At 46.8% G+C, this 7,287-nt stretch overlaps 1 long non-coding RNA gene across 1 annotated transcript; it reads right to left on the reverse strand.

The window, feature by feature from the left end:
• Positions 1-902: 902 nt before the first annotated feature.
• Positions 903-4,340, reverse strand: LOC144293493 (uncharacterized). Its single transcript, XR_013360714.1, has 2 exons — positions 4,297-4,340; positions 903-2,309 (listed from the first exon to the last, which is right to left on the reverse strand). It is a non-coding gene; the product is annotated as an uncharacterized LOC144293493 (long non-coding RNA).
• Positions 4,341-7,287: the final 2,947 nt, after the last annotated feature.

Consider the following 7,287-nt stretch of genomic DNA (forward strand, 5'->3'; position numbering starts at 1 on the left):
GTCACCTCGCCCCGACGCTCCGCCTCCCCGAAGCCGCTGAGACTCCGCCCGGTTCCAGGGACGCGGCGGGCACCGGGGCTGCGTCTAGCACCGCGCGGCTTAGAGCGCCCCGCCCAGGCGCTTGGCCCCGGGCCTCCTCCGTCAGCCTCTCGCCTCTGCCTCTGCGCGGCTCCTCCGGACCCTGGATGGGCCCGAAGAGGTGGCCGGGGGGCGGGGGCCGGGGGGGAGAGGGCGGGCAGGCGGTTTCTTTTTCTCCCTCTGACACTCAGTTTGTGGAACTTGGGCGTGGAAGTTGGAGATGGCCTGAAAGACCGATGCAGTCGCTTCCCCACCTGCAAATAGCTCTGCGCTCTTTCCACTTGTACTTCTTCCCCATGTATAGGAAGAGAATCTCATTTTATATTATCCTGTATCTCACATTGGGGTCCCCATATGGCTTATGGCTTCCTAACCTTCAGGAACAGACCCTGCGGGCATTCTATGAAATATTTACTGAAAAAATCAAATATTTACTGAGAATCAGTGAGAAAACACTTGTACTACTGCATATATTTTTAAAGATTTTATTTATTCATAAGAGACACACAGAGGGAGAGAGAGAGAGAGAGAGAGAGAGAGAGATTGGCAGAGACCCAGGCAGAGGGAGAAGCAGGCTCCATGCAGGGAGCCCGGGACTCAATCTGGGGTCTCCAGGATCAGGCCCTGGGCCCAAGGCGGGCACCAACCGCTGAGCCCCCCAGAGATCTCCTTTGTGCTACTATATTAAAAGGTCCAATTTTCCCCAGGTTGAGTCTTTTAAAAATGATAAAGCACATGGCCATGGAATCATTGCACATTTTTAGGCTGCCTGGTGTTTAGTTTGTATGAGCTTGTAAACATCACACGGGTGCCTAATTTGAAACTCTCGCTGCCAAGGAACTGTTTGCTCAGGTGTAATTCAAGTGGGTTTCCTTTTTTTTTTTTTCCCCAGAAAACACAAAGCAAACAAAATAGCATCTTCACGTCCTCTGTGCCCCACTCATTACAGACACATAGAACGTCTTCCAGGAAAGCCCTCAATCTCCCTTCTCCCCAGTTCTCAAGGCAGCGATAAAGGGGGAGAAGCACGCATGCGGGGAGTGCACACATCCAGCAGGCACACGGGGTGGGGACACTTCAGCACATGCCACATGAAAAGCACATACCATTTCTGTACTGGTTCCCCCCACACCGAGACCCCCAGGACCTATTACTTAACGAGCGTGGCCTTTGGAGCAGGCCTCGGTCCTTGAGATTTCTTCATCTGTTAAATAGGAGCAACATTCCCGAAGTCCTGACCTTGGCTGGGTGTGTAAAGACACAGGCCTGGGTCCCCCATGGAACACATGCTTGGTGAACCCCCAAGATGTGGAGGCAGGTAACGCCTGGATTCAAGTTTCTTCTTCTGTACGTCGAACTCGCCTCTAATACGTATCTGCGTGCGTTTCTTTTATTACAGGTAGACGGCCTGACCTTGGGGCCTCAGAGGCGGTGGCCCTTGGGGACCGTCTAGTCCAACCTCTTTGAGGGAAGGGTGGGGGCACGGGAGGGGGATACAGAATTTACCTAAAGTCACACCCAGCAGTGAGTGGCACAGCGCAGATGAGCTCCTGCGATGACGACAAAGGGAAGGTAGGTTCCTAGTCCATTTATGACGTCAAACCACACTTACCTGCGGGGAGAAGTGCAGGTAGTCTTTCTACCTCCTAATTTTAGAATCAGTAGAGTTAGCCTAAGCTTCTGCTTTTGAAGTTGACTCAAAAGTGCCTTTGTTATCGAAAAATCCATATGGGTGGCGGAACCCAGACGGTGGACTTTTTTGTTTTGTTGGACAGAAAGGAAAACCGAGGCTTCTGTCACCTGCCAAGTAGCCTTGGGCTACGTCCAAGCCAACCGTGCGCTCAACGAAGCAGACTAATAAAACAATGGGGCCTCTCTGGCTGCCAAGAGACTTTGATGAATATGCATGTAGAACACGCAGCCAGCGCAGCCTTTTCTCACCTTGAAGTTGAGCAGCGAGGCTTCTACCTTCTTAGTTGTTTGTTTTTTCCTAATTGAAAGTATGGTAGAACTGTGGGGCTAGAAGGGACCTTAGGGAAGACCGTTGGGCCCAAACCCCTCATGTCAGAGATGAACAGACTGAGGCCAGGAAGGAAAGTCTGTTCGGGGGCGTGCGGTGACCGGCTCTCAGTCTCAGGCCCAGAGCAGCTCTTGGGGCTCTGGTTCCAGACGTTTGGTGCCCCCGCTGTTGCGCTCCCGTTTCCTTGATGGAGTTAATTGATTAAGGCCTCCTGGAAAGCAATTTAAGGCTCAGGTTACAAGCACTCAAGACGAAAGGGGGGGGGACGGGGGGGGGGACGGGGACGGGGGTGTGTGTGTGACGTGGGGGGGGTGACTCCGCGTGATATCTGTCTGTGTTGGGGGCTCTGAGCAAATAAATCAGGGGGTCACCTCCACTCTTAACAGTATAGGTTGTGACCTAGGGCACATGACCTAGGTCATCTTAGAACCCACCAAATGCATTCTTGGGAGACAACGTGACAATTTCCGTTCTCTGAAGAACTGTTCTAAACCAGAGAAGTGTTAAATTATGGTTTATGAACTAGAAAAGTGGTTCCTGTCTCAATTAGCCATCCTCACACATGCAGCAGCCCTCACGCACCCGGCAGGCCATATACCCCCCCACTGCATCATGGGGAGGTGAGCCATCCCAAAAATCACTGTGAAGGACAGAATGCCACCCAGGCTCAAAGTAGGAGGAACAGGGCCTAGAATTCTCCTCCTCTTTTGCTGAATGTGAGAGAAACTACAGCACTGAAAATGAACTCATGTCAGCTTGACAAAACATGAGGGATCTCACCAACATGATGCACCTTGGAAAAGGCAAACCCAGGAGAACACCTAAACTGGGTATTCAGTTTTAGGGTGATAGAAATCAAACAAGATGAAATACTATACTGTGTAGAAATGCATTCGTTTATGAGAAAACTTTTTTTTTTTTTTTTTTTTTAAAGCAAGAGAATGGTTTAACACACAATTCAGGATGGGGTACTATCTGAGAAGGCCATGGGGGGAAATGATCGGAGAGAAGCAAGAATTGGTGATGCTCTTATTTATAAATTGGGTGGTGGGTCAAAAAAGCAGGGGAGGAGTAAGATATGAACCAACTTCTGGATAGAACTTCTGACTTTGTAATAATATTAGAGTCTTGATTAAGCAGGATGTCTTATTCCAATACTTGGATCATTTCTTAGCAAGAAGATACCCTATATTCTAGATCGTTTAGGAATAAGAACCCCAAAATAAGCGAGGCCACGTGCCACAGGGCTTCACTGATTCTTGCTCTGTAGTAAGTGACCACCCTAGCTAGTCACAGTATGTTCCGTTAAATGGAGTAAACTGGGAGACTAGGAATAGAGGGTAAAAACGGATCTGCAGCATGCAAAGGATGACAAAGTCCCAAGAGGAAGTCTTTAGGTAACAAAATAAATGCATTGAGATGTTCCACCTTCGTCCTGGGCGCAAGTTGGCTGCTGTGCTTCTAAGCAACAAGTTCTGATTCTAGATGGGAACAGGGGTGGGGGCAAGGCTTCCAGATCCTGGCTGCCTGGGGCCTGAGGCATAAACAATGTGCAGGGCCCACATGTCTGTCCGTGCCCCAAGTTAACTCAGTGGGTGGCGTGCTCCTATCCGAAATGGAACGTAATGATGCAAAAATAAACCAGAGGGGGTACCCACGGCTGGCACAAATGACAAGCATCAAAACCTAAGTCAAGAGGATGGAAAAGGAGTCATGGGAGAGGAAAAAAAGGGAGGGAGGCCTGCTTTCTCCATCTTTCCCCTAGGACCGTCAACACGGATGAAGCACTTGGGGCACAGAGATGGGAGGAGTGGGCTTGTCTGCTTCATTATAGGAAGGACACAGAGTCCGATGAATAAGGGGGAATTGAATAGAATGTATTAGCTCCCGTTCCTTGGGCTTTCCCCTTCCAGCCATTGTTGCCCCAATTAGGGTCAGCTGTAATAGGGCCTGGTCATTTCCAGCAGGGGCAGGGGCAGGGGTAGAGGCAAGCAGACTATGAGAGCCTCGCCCAACCAGTGGCTGGACGCTAGACTCAGTCACCCTGCGATCATCAATGCCTTGATTTCTCAGATACTTTCTAGGTTCCTCCTGAAGCTACCGCTGAACCCCGCTCTTCCAACCCCTTAGCTGAGGCCGGACGCCCTGTACCAGTCTTTCCAATCTCTCTTCCATGGATTAGACTCTGCTCTTCTTACCCCATTAGCTTTCCTGGGTTCTGCTTCTCACTGGGTGGAATGTGCATTATAACTGTAGGATTCCAACCACCGTGGCATCCCCAACATTCTAGAAACACGTCCCAGCCGGTCTTGGGCACTCTCTACACCAAGCCTGAGTTTGTCGATCTGATAGACGTTGTGATAAGGCCACTGTCACCACCTAGAGAATTGACATCCTTTACCATTGTCCTGTTTTCCCACAGATTTCTCTTTGCCGTGTGCACTATTACCAATCCAACAGCACTTCCCCTGTCTCATCATCTGCTATTGAAGCCCCAATCGTTTAGGTGGTTGGCAGAAATTCCTTGATCCTGGGAGGGCAAGTGACTGCTCTAGCCCGAATGAATGCAACATGACTGCCCTAAAGGGTTATGGAGCTCTTAGAGCCCTTGGCCAGGGTTCCCGCAGGTGCCATACAACCAATCTTCTAAATTTCCTGATCAAAAAGCACTAGATTCATGTAGGATTCCTCTCTACATGAATCTACATTTTTATCCTCCTCTCATCTTCTTGCCTGGAATCCTGGCTTTGCAGGAGGAACAACAGCCATCCTCCAAACTAGTATGATGACAAAAGCCAACGTTGGCAGGAGGAACGTATGTGTACGAAGAAAGAGTCTGGTGCCCGAAGGCACTGCCTCCTTCCAGGCTAACCATAAGTAAGGAAATTAAATTCTTCTTTGCTTAAGCTTGGAAGTCTTGGAATTTAGATTGTTTTCTGACAAAAGTGAAGGTCTTTGACAGAGGGGCAGTTCTTTCCTGCTGAGAAGGTACACTAGTCTGAAGCCTGCTGGCTCCGGAGAGGTGGGGACTCCTAATGGAATTCATGGGCACTTGGGGGTGTGAGGGAATTTTTTCTGACCCGAGGAAGACAGACATGGCTAAGTGGGTTGACTCTTTAGTATGGAGGCACTGAGCACCGCCCTGGTGGCCAACAGCATCTAAGAGTTCCTCTTGGAAAAACTGTCCAGGCTGTGACAAAACCTGCCAAATTTTTCAGATCTCCAAACTGCTACCTCTCCTGCTGCTTTGTGTGGGTACGTATTACTTGCCAGGAAACACGAGACATTTTTAAGGGTTGTCCAGGAATCACATGAACCTCCTATCAGTTAAGTCCCATGGTTGCTCCTTGGTTTTGAAGCTCTGTGGGTGGCATGGGAGGTGCCCCTTCCCTCAAGGAGCTATGAAGTCCGGACTGGGAAACTGGAAGCAGCGGTGTCACTGAGAATGTTTCCCTCAACTTCTCTCACTAAGAGTGGGACTGTGGCAGCCTAGGAGGTTGTGAGGGCAGATGTAAGCAGCTGGTGAGGACAGTGGACCTGGTGGGAGGGGGCCTGGGGCCTAGAAGTGCCAAGTGTGGAGTGCCCAGCATAAAAGAAATAGCCTCATCAACAGGATGTGTGGTCTAGCACCAGAAATGGTAGATATTCCATCCAAACTCTTCAAGCTGAAAGTAAAAATACCCTAAAAATACCCTGAAGACAGAGAGAAATATGGGAAAACATATTTTATGTCCTTGAAGAAAAGGAAGGCTGTTGCTACTTCTTCTTCTTCTTCTTCTTCTTCTTCTTCTTCTTCTTCTTCTTCTTCTTCTTCTTCTTTTTTATATTTTATTTTATTTATTTGAGAAAGAGAGAGAGAGCATGAGTAGGGGGACAAGCAGAAGGAGAAGCAGACTCCCCACTGAGCAGGGAACCTAACACAGGGCTTGATCCCAGGACCCCAGGATCATGAGCAACCACTTACCTTACTGAGCCACCCAGGTGCCCCAGAAGAGTTTCTAAAACAAGATGCACAAAGCAAATGCCACAAAGAAAAAAATCAATTTGAAGTAAAAAATGTTAAAATTATGTTTCACCCACGATAATATTTATAATACATGATTATGGGATTAGAAAGCTTTAAAAGAGAATCCAAGATATGTAATGAACTCCTGTAAGTCAATAATAAGGAGACACTCATACCAATAGAAAAATGTCACAAAGGAAATTCGAATGGGTAAAAAGTAAGAAAAGTAACATATTTTATGTATTTTTTCTTTTTATATTTATTTATATTGTATGTTTGTTTAAAATAAACATATTGCATATTCAAATATGAAAATTAAAAAGATGTTGATCAAAAAAAAAGATGTTGATCTTCACCAGGAAAATGCAAAAAACGAAAGCAAAGAAAGCAAGCAAAAATGAAAACAAATCAGCTATTTAACCTCCATTGAGTTGACACAAATTATAAAATTTGATAACGTTAAAAATTGGTAAGGTTGTGAAGAAATGAGTCCCTCACATTCTTCTGGAAACTTGACAGTTATCTGTTTAGAGTATCCCACCATTTGACAAAGCGATTCCCTATTGCAGTACCTCTGAGAGACCCTTGCAGAGGTACCCGGGAGGGGATACAAAATAATGTTCATCACAAAATTATTTATGATAGTAAAAGACAGGAAACTAACTACCAAAGGTCTATCAACGGGGAGATAGTTGCTTTTTTTTAAAAAAAAGCTATGGGGGCGCCTGGGTGGTTTAGTCAGTTAAGGGGCTGACTCTTGATTCTGGCTCAGGTCATAATCTCAGGGTACTGGGATCAAGCCCCCTGACTTGGGCTCCCTGCTCGGCAGAGTGTGTTTGCCCTTCTGCACCACCACCCACTTGTGCTTTCTCTCTATTTCTCTCTCTCAAATAAATAAATAAATAAATAAATAAATAAATAAATAAATAATTTTTTAAAAAGCTATGGTCACACCGTAGAGTATTATGAAATATTTAAGTAGAATAAGCTGAATTTCTATTACGTTGTCAAGAGAGGTATCCAAAACACATTGCTGAGGGAAAGGGTCAAGCTACAGAATTACAAAAAGAGTAACTCAGCCGAATCTATTACCATCTGCAATATTTCAGTTTTTAAAAAGAAGAATGAAGTCACATAGACACATATTACATGGATATAAGCTTTAAGGGCCTGATGCAAGTAT

The sequence above is a fragment of the Canis aureus genome, chromosome 21 (assembly GCF_053574225.1).
Source record: "Canis aureus isolate CA01 chromosome 21, VMU_Caureus_v.1.0, whole genome shotgun sequence".
In the NCBI taxonomy this organism is placed as follows: Eukaryota; Metazoa; Chordata; class Mammalia; order Carnivora; family Canidae; genus Canis; species Canis aureus.